The following is an 18374-nucleotide window of genomic DNA, read 5'->3' as shown; positions in this document are numbered from 1 at the left end:
CCGATCCATAGAGACTAAAGGAAGATCTGTGGTTGCTTGGGAATGGGGAGGGGTGGATGGAGGACATTACCAAAGGGCTTGCAAAACTTTGGGGGATAATGGACATGTTTACTCTCTTGAATCTAAAGGTAGGGTATATATATATATTTTTTTTTATACTCATAAATTTTATGAGCATATATATATATACACACACACCAATACTATTTACAACATAATAGTAATCTTCTCTATCAATATACAACACCTCCTCTCACATTCATTAACACATTTGTATATACTCAAGTTTTTGCCTAAATTAATAACCTCTTTAATCATATTTCTCATAATTATAGCTTTATAATATATTTAAGAGCTAGTAAGAAAAGCTTTTCTTAATTTTAATATTCTTTTCTTGCCTAACCCTAACCTAACTAAAAGAATCCAAGATCGTATGTTACTATCAGTAGAAAATATCTATGGGCCACGCCTGTGGCTCAGTGAGTAGGGCGTTGGCCCCATATACCGAGGGTGGCAGGTTCAAACCCAGCCCCAGCCAAACAGCAACAAAAAAATAGCTGGGAGTTGTGGCCGGTGCCTGTAGTCCCAGCTGCTCAGGAGGCTGAGGCAAGAGAATTGCCTAAGCCCAAGAGCTGGAGGTTGCTGTGAGTCCTGTGACGTCATGGCACTCTACCAAGGGCGGTCAAGTGAGACTCTGTCTCTACAAAAAAAAAAGAAACCCAACAATAAAAAAAAAAAAAGAAACCCAAAGGATCATTTTATGTATGTTTAAATACCAAAGGCAAGAAATGTTGTGATTCCAATTTGGGATTTTTTTTTTTACACTTTAAGGAAAGTGTAGGAAAAAGGAAGCCCAAATAGCCACAATACTAGGGAAAAACTTTGGTTTAGCCAAATTGGAAAAACCTGTTGCTGACAATCATTCGGTACCCTGGCTCTGTGCCCCTGACCAGACTGGTTCTCACGGAGAATTCGACAGTTGTGAGAGTATTACTTGTAACTCTAACAGGCAGGAAAGATAGCTAAACTCAAGGGCAATGTTGGATAACGAAGTGTGTGAAGAATACAGATGTTGTGTGATACAAAAACAGAACACATACATAGGAATACAGCAGGGCACTTCACAGGTCAGATATAATTGCATATTGTTTGGCCGTCACGTGGATATTGAAGGCAGAGTAGCCGGGGCCTCACAATAATTTCCTTTCTTTGGTTTTGCATAGGTACGAAACCCACACCCCACACCCCAGTCCACAGTGCCGTCTGTGTTGTCGCTTTCTGCTTTTGTCCATTTGGGTTATTTTAAGTCTGCTCATTTAGATGTTAGACATTAGATTATTTTTTTAAAGTAAAAATAACTGTCTCACTTTTTCCTTCACATTCGTTTCCCAAATTGGGAATTGTAATTGGTGACTATTCTCTTCCACTCCAAAATAAACAACCTTCTTTTCAGATCAGGGAGAATCAGAATAATTACTTTTGAGAAATACAAAGAGATAATAATCAGGCAGTTGACACTTATTAAATACATACTGTGTACATGCTACCTAGAAAAATATTGTTTTTTAAAGGCTGTAATGTGAATAATCTGAGTAAAATCCAAGAGCTCTTTATCTGTAATAGTGAGGTTTTCTAAATGTAAATAGCTATCACTAAGAACGTTTTTACTTTTACAGGTGAGAGGGTTCTGAGTGAAGCAGCATGCATTAGTAAACCAGTAAATTAAAATTTACACTTTGCTATTAAACCCAGTGCCTCTAGGAAAGTCACTGAGCTTGATTTTCTTCACCTTTAAAAAGGAAATGATGGTGTCATCTGCCTTCCAGGATTGTAGGAGAGTTATATATTATGTAAGTGTAATCCTTTGCAAATGGTAAACCAACATCCAAATTTAGTTATCACAGTTAATAAAAGCTTATGACTTCCTTGGATTATAAATTCACATAATATTTGCAGAGATTACTTCAGAGACCTCGTGAATCACTAACATTATTGAGACATTCCCTAATAGTGGAGAGAGACCATCGCCATTTAAGCTCACGGTGCAGTAGTCATCTGAGGTGGGAGTGACTCAGCAGGAGGCAAACCTCTATGGATAGATGCTCCACCTCCACACCCCAGTCCACAGTGCCGCAGCAGCTGCAGATGATGAGAAACTTTGGGTTCCTCAGACTCGAGGCTCTACCATTCCCCTTTCTTTTGCAGTCTCCTTTACCCCTCTAGATTCCTCACATATCTGCTATTTTGATCCATGGTGTCCTCAAACTTCTGCCTGACCTGTTAATTATGTACTATATACAACCCAAGCAGTAGTATTCTCCTCAGGAAATTCAGTACCACGGAGGCACTGTTCTTACATTCCCTGTATCTATAATGTTTAAGTATCTTTAATTCTGCATCTGTTGACTTTCTTATCTCAGTTTTCAAGACAAATATTTTTTTCATAAAATTCTTTCTGTGCAAAGGATAACAACCCATCCACCCTCAACTAACCCACATTATAGGGAAAAGAGATCAGAACCCAAATTTGTACCTGACTTTGTTCTAGGGTATGGTTTGGTTTTGCTGGGGGCCACCCACTTGACCTTGACTATGTTACCCATCAACACCCCTCATAACTGTGCCTTGGCCAGCCTCTGGCCTGATTCCCTTTCCTGGCTGGCAACCTCTCACTAGCTCCCTTAGGTTATAAAAATGTCAGAGCATTTAATTCCTAGCAAGACGGCAATGAACAAATTGACATACTATTCAAATACCAAGCGTGGAAGGGGATTTCATTTGCTCTCATTAGTACCATTAGCAGCAGTCATTTTCAGTCAGAAGGTCAGAGTTATGTAGACATGTATATAGAACGCTTCAATGAGGCACATTCTTTGAGGTGAAAACTTCAATTGTGCCAGTCAAACTGACTGATAGTATTTGGGTAGGAAGACAGTTACACTCCTAAGCAGAGCCTTATTCACAGTGTACATAAGGAAATCTAAAACTGCCCTAAAAATCATGTTACTATTTCTGAGCAGTGTCATGTGGAATGACAGAAATACAGGAAAGTCTTCTAAGTATTATTACATAATGATAATTGCTTATGTTTGGGAGGGTTTACTACATCCTAGGCACTTTGCAAACACTTTAAAGTATCATCTCTTTACATATAACAGACTTTGCTTAGATTAAGAGTAGGCAAGTTGACGTAGTGGTGAAGCTTCGTAAATACAGCTCTCTCTCTTACCAACCAGATGTTCTTTGGGGCAGTATTTAACTTCTCTGGTCTTTATTTCTTCATCCATAAATTAAAGACGATAAAAGAAAAAACACTCATGGGGTTGTTGTGGGGATTAACAGAGAGATAACAACTACTTAACATTTCTCAGTGATTTCCACGTTTCCCTGTACTAGTACTGTTCTCTAAATGAAGATTAATTGATTTAAATGAGTTAAGCAGAAAGCACTCAGAACAGTAGCTGCACTTAGAAAGTGTTGTGATTTATTGTCAGAGAACTCATGGAACTCTCACATAATGCACTCCTCTAGGTCCTTATATGTTTGGATTTCCTTCCAGCATCCACCACATAGAAAGGAATTATAGGGTCAGCCCATTGCCCAGAGTGCGGCTGCTTCTCCCTTGCCCACTTCAGCTTGCTGTCACTGCCTGACAGTGAGGCTAATGTCCAGAGTCTCCAGCAACACCATTCTCCTCCTTTCTGCTCTTTAGTATTAAATTTACACTCTGCCTCCTCCACCGTTTTTGACTGCAGTGATCATAAGGCTAACTCCCTTCTTTGACTGCAGTGATCATAAGGCTTTGGAAGATATCGACAGTAATTTCTTGTTGGAAAACAGCGGGGTCTCTGATGCTGGAGGTAACAGCTTCTACTATCCTCCAGTACACCAGTGAAGCAGGATATACTGCCAACAGGAAAAAAAAAATCCAACAAAATAAGCCAAAGGCAGGAGAATGATAATGTACCCGAGTCATAAATTCAGTTAGAAGATTGCTTCCACGATGATAAAGGGAACTGTTTTTGACCTTTCTAAGTGCTATCTAATTATACACTTTAAAAATTCTTATATTTTGGATAGAAAAAAATCACTATTTGTCAAAATAAAATTAAGATTTTATTGAAAGGAAAAATTTCATAAATATTAAGTTTCCACCTTCGTTGCATTACATCCCCCAACAATACTGTGATGTGTCACACGTTTCCAGAACAAAGATGATATAGTGGTATTTGCTTCCAACAGGATGATTTATGCAGGTTGGTCTTGTTTGAAAACTTACATATTGTAAGATATTCTCTGCTTCCTTGGCCACAACAATCCTGCTCTAGTGCTGCATGCAGTAATTGATGATTTTCAATAAGTCTTAAACAAATAAATCAGATGTTCTCTACCTGACTTTTCGTAAAGACAGGCAACTGACAAAACACTTCTCAAATCTACTCCTTTTCAATTCTACTTCCACCCTCTCAGCGCGGAACCTTCATCCGTGTTCTGGATTGTAACATTAGCTGATGGATTTATTTCTGTCTACCCAGGATGGCCTTCCTTTAGTCTGTTTTCAGTGCTGCTGCCATTATTAACTTCTTCAAATGTGTAAGTTTTTCCAGAGTATTCAGGATCAATTCCACGGAAAAGCAGATAAGAACTCAACACAAATTGAGACTCACTATGATAATACAGCTTGCCTCTTGTCTGACATCGCAGCTATGAAGTTGTCTCATCAACAAACAAGGACAATATTTGCTTCATAAGTTGTGACAAAAATTAAATAGTGCATGAAAAAATGTTTGTCCTAATGCTAAGTGATCATTATTGTGGTGACTGTGGTGATGATGATAACCAGAATAAGTTGGTTCCCAAATGCCTTTCTGAGTTCTACTTTCATTACATATTTATGATGAACTTACATTTCTAAAGATTTCTGATTTTCCTCCTTCACTGATTTTTCCATACCGTTCCTCCTCTCTAGATGCTCCCTTTCCCAGCCTCCTACTTAACACACATAATTTCTTTAAGTAGTTTAGCTCAGCATATCCTTCTCCATGAAGCATTTTCTCATCCCTCTCCTATAATATCTGCTTTGCAGCATTTGACTTTTGTTTTTTTTTTTTTTTGGAGACAGAGTCTCACTGTGTCACCCTGGGTAGTGCTGTGGCGTCATCATAGCTCACAGCAACCTGAAACTCAATCACTTGGGCTTGAGTGATTGTCTTGTCTCAGTTTTTCTATTTTTAGTAGAGACAGGATCTTGTTCTTGCTGAGGCTGGTCTCTAACTCCTGAGCTCACATAATCCACCTGCCTGGTCCTCTCAGAGTGCTAGGATTACAGGTGTGGATCCATTTGACTTTTAAATCACTCCAAGGAAGCACTGAGTCTAGGGACTCTGGTCTGTCATTATCTTTTCAGTGTCAAGAACAATGTCTGACACAAATATATTTGATGTAAGTTTTTTAACAAGTGAGGAAATGAATGAATATTTAGCATTCTTAAGTAAACAAAGCTATAGAATGTTTGAGACCAAGACTTCTTTAGAAAATCTTGGATTTACCACCCAAATCAAAGGATTTCCCTGCTGGGGTCCTGCCCTGGGGGCAGGGTCTTTCAAGACCTGTAGAACTGGTGGCTATCAACTGAAGCAAAATAAAGTTAAAAGTGGGGCGAGATAAAGAGACAGGACATGCAGGATAGAGTTTCAAAGGTGGAAACACAGGAGACCACTGCTAGCTTCTGGGGTTGCAGGGAGTGGCCCTAAATGTTTGTTCCACCCAGCTTTTATTGAAGGCTATTTTCTCATTTAGCTGAGAGGGTAAGCTGAGGAAGGGAGTAAAAACATCAGCAGTTTCTCCGAGTAAGCATGTTAGTTCTTATTGTGTCTATAATTATTAACTTTAAGAGTCTGGGCAGACTTGAGAAATCTGAAACCTGAACCTTGTTGGGGGCTGCCTGTCTGTGGTCACACATACAGATTCCTTAGAGGAGGTTACACCCCTCTAGTTACTCTGTGGAGTGGACGCAGTGGCATCAGGCCTCCTCTGAAGAATGGGTGGAAGAGAAAAATTTTCTTCTGATCTCCACCTGAAGCATTTCCCTCCATGGTTGGGGTACAAGCTCTCCTGCCCATATTTCAGGGCTTGAGCTGTTCCCTTGCTCTCCGCTTTGACCAGAGTACCTGTCCCCACAATGGGTATTTGTTTTGACTGTTGACTGGGCAGGGGATGGCCTGGTTAATGTTCCTTCCCAGGCCTTGCATGTACTTCTGTTCCAGCCATTGTCCTTCAGAGTGTCTACAGATCACAGCAGAAGTGTTTGCAAGCTGTATCCCTTACAGGCCAGACTTCTAGTAAAAGCAAGAACTGCTCAGACAAGTAATTTAGCTGCTAGTTTAATAAGCTGGCTAAACTGTTTTTATTCTGCCTTGCTCAGCTTATTTCTATGTTTTTCCCCCTTTATGGAGGTGTTTTCTCTTGCCAAGAATGGGGTCTTTGGTCCCCATTCTCTCTGCATTTCCCTAATCACTATTTCTCTAGATAGAAGGGGAATTTCACAAAATATTGTGACATAGGACTTTTTTGTGCTATGTCTCCCTAATTCAGAGATGCTTAAAATGAAACCCAAATTAAACAAAAGACCCAAATTATTTTGCTTAATTCTACAGCTTCATTATTCAACAAGATAACACTAGCAAAAGCTGGTTGTTTAAAGTTAAATTACTTAGCAATGAATGAGAAATCCTGTTCCTCAATTGTGCTAGCCACCTTTTGAGTGCTCAACAGCCATGCGTGGTTTGTAGTTGCTGGATTGTACAGGGAAGAGAGAGAAAGCCATTGAACTGCAGAGAAGGGGCCATTGAACTGCACTGCTCTGGGGCACTGCCTCTCTGCTACACCTAAGTGCCAGGCTACATTCAAGCCCAATTACCCTTTGCTCATCCTTACATGAGAAGATATTTATTTTGAATGAATTTCAAGCAGTAATAATTGGGAAGTATGTCTTCTTAAAATTATTTTATTGTTTCATTTGGCATTTCATTTTGGTGAAATTATAAGAATGCACCCTTCTTCTCCCAGTAGATACATGACTTCTTATCTGTAACATCAATTGTGAAGATAAACACATATAGATGGATAAAGGAATTCAGACTTTTCTGCTCTCTAATATTATTATTTTAAGAATACTGTATATTTTAAGAATACTGTTCTGTAAGAATACAGAATACTGTACTTACACTAACTCAGCTAGATCACAGCAAACCCAGACATTCTGACTCTTAATCCAGGTAAGCCAAAGTCCTTTTTCTACACCACGCTGTGTCTACACGTTCCCTGTAAAGAGCAGCTAAGTAAGCATATAGCCATGCCTATGACTTCTTACAGCTTTATAGCTTCTAGAGCAGAAATAGCAGCTGGTATGTATATTACATTGCTCAGAAGATTTTGCTGTTGTTTATACTTACAAACACAACAGTGAAAAACCCTGTAAATATGTTTGACTATTTATTTTGCTAAGATATGCTTCCAGAATCATTGGGTTCAAGTCTAAGCATCTTTCAAAGACTGTGTTACATGTTGCCAGGCAGACGAAAATTAATATGTAAATCTATATTCTCAATAGCAACCTACGTGAGTTTCTGTCTTCCACACCCTCCTTAACTCCAGGAATTACCTATCTTCTGTGCTTCTGTCTTCTAAAAATATTTGGTAAGTATTAGAATAGAATTTATTTAATTTTTAGATTTTAAAAATAATGAGTGAGGTGCTTTTTCATACAGATTTATGAGATCTCATTATGTATTTTGTGTATTCAGTTTTTCATTTATGCTTCATGTATGTTGTTAAATTCACGCTTTCGTATATTTCTTTTGTTTCTAATTGCTTATAGAATTTTCCAAAAGTAATCAAATTTCATATGTCCTTTCTATAATGGTTTCTGCCTTTGAATGCTACCTTATCTATCTTAGGTTGTATATTTTCTCCTACTACTTTCATGGATCCACATTTTATACTGGAATCACCAACTTATCTAGTATTTTTTTTCATTGAGGGATGTGTAGATTTAAGTGATTTCTTTCTAAGTATAACCTTTCCTCAAATAAAAATTAACGAGTTTTAGATATAAGATGTTATTTATTTAAAATGAAAAATGTAAAAACATAATTAAAATATCCAAATAATGCCAATAATGAGCATTTTGTAAAATGTGTGTCATAGAGTGGGAATTATTATAATCATATCACTTTAAATATATCAAGCTCATATTATCATGAAAATGAATCCAGTGATTTCCCTTTTATATACTAAAAATTTAACGAATTATTCATTCCTAGAAATGAGTATACTCCTTCCCTATTAGATACTACTAGCCCACACATTGTACAATTCTTGATAAATGTAATCATTTTTGATGGAAGGCTCTATTGCTTATTGAACAAAGCCAATCTATTTTATGATAAGGTCTGATAAGAATATAACACATATATCTATTGCTAGTGACTTATAAATGCTATTATTGGAATTAATTAAATTTGGTAGCTAATTTCTGAGAACCATACTACTTATTAGAAATTTCCACTGTTTTTCCTAAAAACATTGGCTCTACATATACAGCCAACAGCTTTCTAAGTCTATATTATTCTCCATTTAATCATTCTCATTCTCATTATTATCATCATGGTCATGGTATCATTGCTTTCTTTTTTATTCAAAAGGTTTAAGATTTCTAAAACAAAATCCAATTTTTTTCATATAAAAAACTGCAATAGTGGCCAATAATAAGATCTGTTAAAGTAATTACATAACAACTCTTAAAAATGGAATATCTAGTTGACATTGAATCACCAATTGGCTTGATCCTCATCTACTTTAGAAATATTGTCTTAGAGCTAAAAACTTATTAGTTTTCTAAAAGAGGCTACACTGTATTAGTTAATACAATCCTTCATCAGACTCTGTTAAACATCTATCTCCCTAATAGAGGTAAATGTTTTCAGATAATTAGCTATTTGTCTAAGAGTCTCGGGAGCTCTAGAAATTAAAGCTGAAATGTTTAGAAACATTACCATTCGAAGCTAGCAATAAAACTGAGTTAAACAAGGGTTGACACAAATATTATTCAATTAAAACATCTTGTCAAAATTTCAAATTTAAAGCAAATGCACTGGAAGTCAATTTTGCTTCGTAAGAATGTAAGTACAAAAATATAAAAGAAGTTTCTATCTAGGACCTCTCAGTCACAATGACTGGATGTGTACATATGGCCCAGTGTCAGGTGAATAGAAACCGCAGAAATTTGGGTATATATTGGTTTTTATATACGTCTAGCTCTAATGTCTAATCTGGCTCATAGCTCATATATTCAATTATATGATTTATTTTTCATTTCAGTTACTAGAAGGTACCTTCTATGCCTTGCCTGTATTTTTAACATGAAAAGTGATACTTTTCGGTCATTGTGCCACATTGACATTATTCTTTCTTCTTTGCTCTATAAAGATTTAACCTATTCCGTACTGATGAGAAAGAAGAAAGCATAAGAGCTCATTTATACTTTTACCTTTACCTTTTCTCTGGCACCATCTTTCACCAATTTAGGAGAACTCCCTGTTCGTTAGCAACAACAATTTTAGCATGTGAAAGTATTTCATGCTTTAGAGAACATGCTCATGGCTTGTTGTTTAATCAGACAACAAAGGGAAAAAGAAAAGAATGAATTCAGATACAAACACCAGCATTTTATAACCGTTAGGTGTTATTGCAATGCTTTTGATATTTGTTATCATGGAAACAGTCCCCTTCATGTGTAATTAAGGTAAACGTTGTTTTGAATAATAATTATAAATTGTTGCTCAGACTTAGAAGATGCCGAGGACATATGAAAACTAAAACGACTAAGGAAATGGCAATGGAAATCACGGAGCATAAATGAACTTAACAAAATCTAAGTTTCCCTTTTTCAGGAAAGCATGCTATATAACAAAACTTGGGATAATCTATTGGTTTTTATCCTAATTAGTGCCAATTAATGAAAACAATTGATTTTAGTTCCCTAAGATGGCATTTTTCAAAGATTTTTCTACATCTGCAGGTGGACATTGATACCCTAGAGTAACAGTGGGTCTCTGCTGCTATTTAGTTAGGTTTTATCTGTAAAAGCTGCTAAGACAACTTTGTTCTAAGAGAAGTTGCACGGGTTATCCCTTGCCTAAAAATTAAAGTAAATCCTAATGTCTCATGAAAAAGTCCGACATCAGACATCAGTAGAAAGCACAAACAAGAAACCCAAATAAGTTATTAATAAAGAAATTTTCTTCGCCTTTAACTTGCTCTGTGTACACTCCGGTTTTGAAGGGAGCTCCCAGGGTGATCTGTAAACAACACATGAGGAAGCTTCTGGGCTCTGGGAATTGAAGCCTCACCAAGCCACAATGAATTGTTTACATTTGGTTCTTACCAGCCTCCACACAAGAGTTCATTTTACACTCACTCATATTGTATTTACTTCTATTTTTAAAATTCTCTAATGCACAGGCAACCACAGTGCTTAAAAGAATAGAATGCTGATGGAAATCAAGTATCTTGTAAAAAGTACAGATAAAACTGAGCTATTCATGTTGGATGAGGCTGGCAGTAATGTGGTGAAAGAAGGGGGGAAGCCTCACAGAATAAACACACCAAATGAGACGCTGGAAAACTTTGTTCTACTGCTTCATTTAGTTCAAGAAAGAAGTAGCTTCGGACTAATGCCGCTCATGAAGTGCCCTCTAAGCAAGGCAGGCCGTTTCCAAAGAACAAAACAAGGGAACACTGCTCGCTTTTACACTGATCTGAAGATACAAACCACTGCAGTCTGCTTGCTTCCCTGGCGGTTTCCTTTCTCTGCCTGTACACACAGCACGCACACTCACACACGCTACCACCACAGAACCGAAAAATTCATAACGTTTTAGACTTTCAGATTAAAAACAGTTGAAACAGGAGGTGGAGGAGCTGGGGGGGGGGCGTTGCAGAAGAAATCTGTCCTGTGCCCATGTGGGGGTGGGGCGGGGGTGACAGTGAAATTCCACCCAGCAAGTTATGCCACTGCAACAGAAGTAAGAGAGTTCAGTTTCATAGATTCCATTGTACCTTACCTGGTTTTGTAGATAAAGGCACCCACATGCCCTTAATTCTTCCTCTGAAGTACTACATATGCTGAAAACTATAGTATTTGACCTTACACATTTCCACAGAAGAAACTCCAAAGTAACCTTTAACTTCAATAAAAAGCTGTGTTCATTCTTCCCCTTGCGCTCAACACACAGCAATCTAATACACCTCATCATGTGGTCCGTTACCATGGTAGCAATGAATCCAGCTGCTGAAATACAAAAGACTGACAAAAAGTTGCTTTTTTCCCCCTCCACCCACCCTGACAAAGTCAGTTTTATTCCCTCTGTATGACAAGTCAAATTTGAATATGTTTCTCTTGCTGACTCAAACTTCATGAACAAGGAGGAAAAAAAAAGACAGAGGTATAAGAATAAAGGGTCTCCGAAGCATTTAAACTAACTCATGAAATAAACTATATGCATTTTTAAGTTGCCATGAATCCCTTGAAATACTGATCATTCCTATTTCTACCAACTAAAATCTTTAAATGTCAGTTATCAGACTAACTCAATAGGAAATGCAGCTATCATCCGTCAGCTCCTTTAAGAACATAAAAAAACCTCATTAAATTATTCAGTAAACACAGATGCTGAAAACACTTTATCCAGTGTATGGAGGGGCTAGTCGCAAAGTGTTTTTTTCTAGAGCAAACTTCTAATCCCAGCTTAGATGTGGGAGGTAAAATTCTTCATTTTCTTTGTTTTAAAAGTCTGTGTTTAACCATTATTTAAACAGAGTAGATTTCGGTTCTATGTAAATTGATCATAGATTTGGATCTGTGCTAATACAGTTCACTAAAATCAAGCCTACTATTTTTTTGGGGGGGAGGGGCTTACAAGAACAGCAAGAGTTTTGGAGTGGAAACCACACCAGCTCTCAACAACCCTGGGACTTGGCTAGGTCCTTAATATTTAAGGCATCACCTTCAGCTTAGTACCAGTCCTTTAAGGAAAGGCTGAGGGAGCTTCCCCTCTCATGTCAACGCCATCCTCCCTTCCACCACACATGTTCACCCGGGGGAGCCTTTAGTAGGTGGCTACTTTGTCCCACAGACCTCCCTTTGTCACGCTGCTGCTTGCTCTGCCTTGTTTACTTCTCAAATTTAGCTTATATTTCATACTAATTTGCTTACACACCTGTCTTCTCTACGCACAGGCTCTCCTAAGGCCTTACTCATCTTTCTATACCAAGTAACCAGCAGAAGATTTGGCATTGGGCAGGGCTGCTACTCAAATGGATAAAGAAGGGAATGAAAGCGTCACCTCACTCCTCCAGGACTGTGTTCACAGCAGCCTCGCTGTGGTTAAATCCTCCAGGGATCTGCACAGGCTTTTCCCTGACACACCACACCACAAAGGGAGGCGGGGAGAGGAGCTCTTTGACAAGAGCAACTGCGGAGGTAAGCAGATGAAGGTTTGAAACCCGGCTCTTGCCCAAATGACTTCTGTGATCTTGGACAGATTATTTAACTCTCAAAGCCTCAGTTTATTCTTCTGCAAAGTCTCTATTGTAGTTTTAAAGAATTATGGAAAAGGATTAAATGAGACAGTCCAAGGAAAGCACCAAACACGGCGCTTGAAATGTTCTAGGTCTCGGGGCGGCTCCTGTAGCTCAGTGAGTAGGACGCCAACCCCATATGCCGAGGGTGGCAGGTTCAAACCCAGCCCCGGCCACACTGCAGAAAAATAGCCGGGCGTTGTGGCGGGCGCTTGTAGTCCCAGCTGCTCGGGAGGCTGAGGCAAGAGAATCCCGTAAGCCCAAGAGTGGAGGTTGCTGTGAGCTGTGTGACGCCACGGCACTCTACCCAAGGGCAGTACAGTGAGACTGTCTCTACAAAAAAAAAAAAAAGAAATGTTCTAGGTCTCAACGAATGGAGATTATTTAGTAAATATAGTTATAATTTTTGAACAAGAAGAACAACACTAAAGCTGACTGGCTCCTGACTTCCCTTTGCTAGTAAAAATGTCATTTTCAGCAAGATACACACTCTCAACCAGATGCTTCATCACGTGGGTTTGGTTCATAGCGCAGCATATGTCTAGGCACGATTTTAGGCAAATGGCTCCTACCTAAAAACCATCTGGGAGGGACCGATCAGTCAAAAGGTTACACGGTTTCCTAGTACGGAATGGACCGTGGCAAGAGTGCTGAACTTGGTAGTCAATTTTTTTTTTCCATTCTTGCATGTGACAGAAAGCACATCAAGTAGTTCATTGAGATACTCACATTGGATTCTTAAAAAATAGGCTATATGATATTTGTTAGTGATATTTAAAAAATTAAAATAGAGTGTAAAGAATCTTCATCATAAAGGGCATAAGAATAAAAATTATACACATAGATTACATTTTAAATACTTAACCAATATTGAATTAACTGTAGCCTTGAAAAGGTCACCTTGATCTGTGACAAGGAATAAAAACTGCTCACCAATATAGACTTTTAGCTGCTCGTGTAATTCAGGAAATTACCTGACACCAAAGTCAATGGCGTAGGAAAATTAGCATTAAAAATCCCTTTGTAGACTACAGCAAACAACAGTAGTCAGGCGTTAAAAAAAACAGTGGCAGAAAAACAAAACAAAACAAAACAAAAAAACAACTAACTTTTCATTGCAGGAAGTTACCAGAAAGAATAAAATGAATATTGTTCATTGCAAGATTTCTCTGTCCGAAGAAGGAGAAGAGAGAAGGGGGGGGGGGAAGGAGGAGAAAAGGGAGGGAGGAAAGGAAAGCGGGAGGAAGGAAGGAAGAAGGGAGGGAAAGGAAAGAAGGAAGGAAGGAAGGGCCCTACAACAAATCACTTGAGATGATTAAAATAGCTTTAGCACTGTTACAACCCCGAAAAATCCTTAAGTGCAGTGACTCATGAGGATACAATCTTACAAAACGTGTGAGGCAGAAGGGGCAAAAAAGCATGGTGCAGCCACACTGGAAGATTAGCACTCCTAATCCTCTTCAAAACGGTTGATGAAGGAAAGATAAATGGAACCCCAATTTGAATAATTCATAACTATTCTCGTATGGCTGGCTGAAGATGCAGTTTTCTCCATGTGGCTGTTACATGTATCTAATTGTTCCTCATTTTGTACATTGAAGAGCCCATCATTTATCTAGTTAACAGCTACTGCTCCTAAGCATTTACTATGATGGGCAGACATAAGGTAGATCCTTTGTCAAATGTTGTAGCAATTTGGTTGCTTTCTCTAACTATTAGAGAATATGATGTCAGTTTATTTGGTTTCGTGAAATTTTAAATCCTCTTTTATAAATGTTAATATTAACTCCCCTCTCGATCTGAACAAAATATATAACAATCTGTGCTGGGGTGATCCTCTTAATTTTAAATGAAGAATTCAATCACCCAGAAATAGTTTTTGTGACATAGGTGATAATGCTTCACAGTACTCCAGGAAGTCAACTGGCCTCACCCTGGTCCCACAGAGGTGGGAGGGACCTTAGAGGTTTTTAGCTTTACCGACCTCCCTTCACATATGAGGGGACTGAATGTCCCAGAAACTCAAGGTGACAAGACAGGCTGAGAGGTAGCTAGCTTAAAAAGTGTGGCTACAAAAACACTGGCTGCCAATGTTAATGAAATTAAAATAAGCAAAACAATTTAAAACTCTGCAAATGCAACTTTTCACATCACATTTTAAAATTATTATTTATTTTTTAATACCAAAAAGTGCTTCATTGTTAGGGCACTGGTTTAAATTAAATAAGAAAGCTTACTAACAACAACACAAAAAGATTGTGATCTTCTGAACAATTTTATAAGCACATAGTTTCTTGGGCGACTTTGAGCAGCTGACCTAAAAAATATTAATCGGATTAGTATCTATTCTATTCATAAAAATTTCTTATGAAAGAACGAGGCTATTGCAAGCCATCTCAATTTATATAACTCAATATTGAGATTCTATTTTACCCCCAAGATGCTTCAAAACATGCACTTTTCTTTGAATTAAAATAATAGGGCTATAAATAAGAAGGATTTCTTTATGTTCTACTGTAGAAGCATCACAGAAAATATCTGTTTTTAAATAACACTATGAAATTGATGGCTACATACCCTACAGATAACCTATTGTGAATCCTGAATCATTTTTCCCTATTATTTATAGAACTTTACTAATATTTCCAAACCTCTATTTTTATATTTTTTTCATTTCTTTAAAATTCATAATTACATAGTTATACTTCAGATTTATATATAGTAAAAGATATTTAATTCTAAACTTAATAATAAAAAGTTGTCCTTCTTGTTCATTTTCTTGCCAGAAGATATTATCATATGTTTCTGTGTAGAGAACTTTAAAAATACAGAAAGATTTTATGAAATCACATTAAAAACATGTAAAATTCAACTATCAGAAATAACCATTATCAACTTTTTGATGTATTTCTTTACATGTTAAAAATTCTGGATAATTTATTTTTTCTTTTGACTGTGTGTTTTTGTTTTTGTTTGGGGGGGTTGGGGATTCATTGAGGGTACAAAGAACCAAATTACATTCATTGCATTTGTTAGGTAAAGTCACTCTTATGTTTTTTTAATTAACAATAATAATTGTACACTTTAATGGAGTACATAATGATATTTCAATATATATAATATATGGTGATCATATCAGGGTAATTATTATACCCCTCAAAACAAGTATGGTAGTACATATGCTTCAAGAATATTTTTACTATAACAGTTGTATAACATTTTAATATTTCTTATGTATCAGAATTTATTTAGCCATCCTTATTTTTAATATATATTTAGTCTTTTCTGGGTTTCTTATTTTAAGCAATGTATCTTTGTATATAAATTTTTGGTTATGCCTTGGGTTATTTCCTTAGAACAGATTCCTAGAAGCAGGAGAAGATTACTGGGTTTAAGTTAGACAAAGCACAGAATTTAAGAATTTACCAAGTCTATACCCAAATTTAGTCTAATACTTCATTTTATTGATTTTATTGATGAAGAAATTGGGGCTTAATGAGGTGAAGTCACTTGCTTAAAGTCCCATTATGAATTATTCCAGGGATAGAACAGAAACAGGGGTCTTTGTGAATTCATTTTGCTTTTTGTCATTTGACCATATTGGCTCTAAATGTCAATTCATCTCTCAACCCCCCCCCCCCATCAGTTATACTTTGACGTCATCTGTGAAACTCATGGATGTGCTCTGGTGTCTAAGTCAAGAATAGGAGTTAATTCGAGGTAGGTGATGCTTTGTTTTTTTTTATTTGTTTTGTCCGGGACAATCCATGTGGCAGTTCTCCAAAGCCACTTCCACTCTTGGAAAATAGTAAGGATACTGAGAAATATTCTCCCAGATCAAAACCTGTTCTGCGCAGAACAAAATGGAAAGATTCCAAGAGAACTGAGGAGTCAGGATGTTCATAAAGTTAGTGATATAAAATTGATATAAAATTATCATCACTCCTGTATGGCCTCTGAGTTCTTCTATGGCATTGTAGTCTGTTCAGAGAGCAGAAACTCTGTGTGCGTTGAATGTCAGACTGTCAGGTAACTCATTAAGTACCCATCTGGTCACCCTCTGTGCCAGTCCCACAGTCTGTACACTCAAGTTGTTTGCATACCTATGATCCTGTCTCCACTGGACAGGACATATTCTTTCTCAGTTATCAGGGAAAGGGAAGAACATTTCTGAAAAATCAAGTCTACTTCTGAAGTCAAGGGAACAGGCAAATTCCTGAGACCTCACTATTAAAAGAATTCATTTTCTTAGTTTGAAAACACAGTACTAGAGATTATTGTTTCCTGATTTCTTTTATGTGGCTTATTCTAAAATGAGGTGACTTATTCTAATTCAAAAAATTTTAATTAACTGCCATCTAAAACACTTACTGCACCAGATGTAGTCAAAGAAATATGAACGGCCTACAGTCTAGATGGGAAGATGAGAATACAGATAAAGGAAATGTAACTGTAGGTGTAACAATATGTGAGCGAGGATGCCATCAACTGACTTGAGCCCAGACAGATAATTTAATTAGGTCAGTATAGGCAGAATATTTATGGGAAAAAATCACCCATTCAGTGTCCCTCAAGCTTGGAAAGCATTCGTTGTTGGGAGGGGAGGTGTATTTTTTCAGATTCTTTTACTCTGTGGGACTTGGGATACATTAGCAAAGCACATAGTCTAAAGCTCCAATGCCTGATGGACCCTCAGAGCACCTTTGGTGGCTACGATGAGATGCAGGAGAGATGGAAGCTACTGAGCAGCTTCCTTCCTTCCTCTGTGATGGTCCCTTGGGAAAGGCAAGTAATTAAACAGTCAGTGAGCAAGGGGAGGGCACACTGGAACCGCCTGCCAAACAACGCGTGTCCATATATCACAGATAATGGGTGGAGGGGACGGGGAGGCAAATGCCAGGCCAGGCGACCTGTAGACACTCAGCGAATATTAATTATTGATGGGACACTGTGATAAAGAGTATTAGAAAATGAAGCAAGTTAGAAAAAACTACAGAACTATAAGGAGAGTAAATTGTTATGGGCAAAACGATTTTTTTTTTTTTTGTAAAGACAGAGTTTCACTTTATTGCCCTTGGTAGAGTGCCGTGGCCTCACACAGCTCACAGCAACCTCCAACTCCTGGGCCTAGGCGATTCTCCTGCCTCAGCCTCCCGAGCAGCTGGGACTACAGACGCCGGCCACAACGCCCGGCTATTTTTTTGTTGCAGTTTGGCCGGGGCTGGGTTTGAACCTGCCACCCTCAGTATATGGGGCTGGCACCCTGCTCACTGAGCCACAGGCGCTGCCCGGGCAAAACGATTTTTAAAAGACTATTAGGTAATTTGGTGGGAAAGAAAAAGAGAAGCATATGTGGTTCATGAAAACGCACTAAACATTAAGGACTTTCTGATAAATTCCCAGGAAGATGGAAATAAAAAGAGAATGCTGAAAAAATACAAGCTATTGAGAGAAATGTTTGAATAAACTGAGGCAAATAACAAACTAATATTTGGAATTTCATTCCAAATGCTTAAATAAAAAAGTCCATCTAGCAGTTACATTTTATTCAAGTTGACCCATAAAATGAAGACGTGAGGCATTTTGGGCCCTTCCGGGTGCCTGTGGTGGCAAATACTCAGACCTGATATTTCAGAGGTTCCCGGGGCCGTTCTGGGGGGACGTTATCTCCACACATCACACTGGTTAATTCTGTATCAGCCATTGCCTTCTGCACAGAGACTCGTGTGACA

At 37.9% G+C, this 18374-nt stretch overlaps 1 protein-coding gene across 28 annotated transcripts in view; it reads right to left on the bottom strand.

Annotated features, from left to right (window-relative positions):
• The window catches only part of DTNA (dystrobrevin alpha), a 383284-nt gene that overhangs the window by 162380 nt on the left and 202530 nt on the right, over positions 1-18374 (bottom strand). For 5 of the 28 annotated variants that reach the window (XM_053571213.1, XM_053571207.1, XM_053571214.1 and 2 more), the window contains exon 1: positions 11127-11308. The exons of 22 other annotated variants lie outside the window; for them this stretch is intronic. The gene's annotated coding sequence lies outside the window, so the exon portion shown is untranslated. Of the gene's footprint in view, positions 1-11126; positions 11342-18374 lie in introns of those variants that run through there. One more of the 28 variants, XM_053571195.1, reaches the window with a different exon arrangement.

The sequence above is a fragment of the Nycticebus coucang genome, chromosome 19 (genome assembly GCF_027406575.1).
Source record: "Nycticebus coucang isolate mNycCou1 chromosome 19, mNycCou1.pri, whole genome shotgun sequence".
NCBI classification, from domain to species: Eukaryota; Metazoa; Chordata; class Mammalia; order Primates; family Lorisidae; genus Nycticebus; species Nycticebus coucang.
The sequence above is the reverse complement of the archived record's forward strand: the minus strand, read 5'-3'. Positions and strand labels throughout refer to the sequence as shown.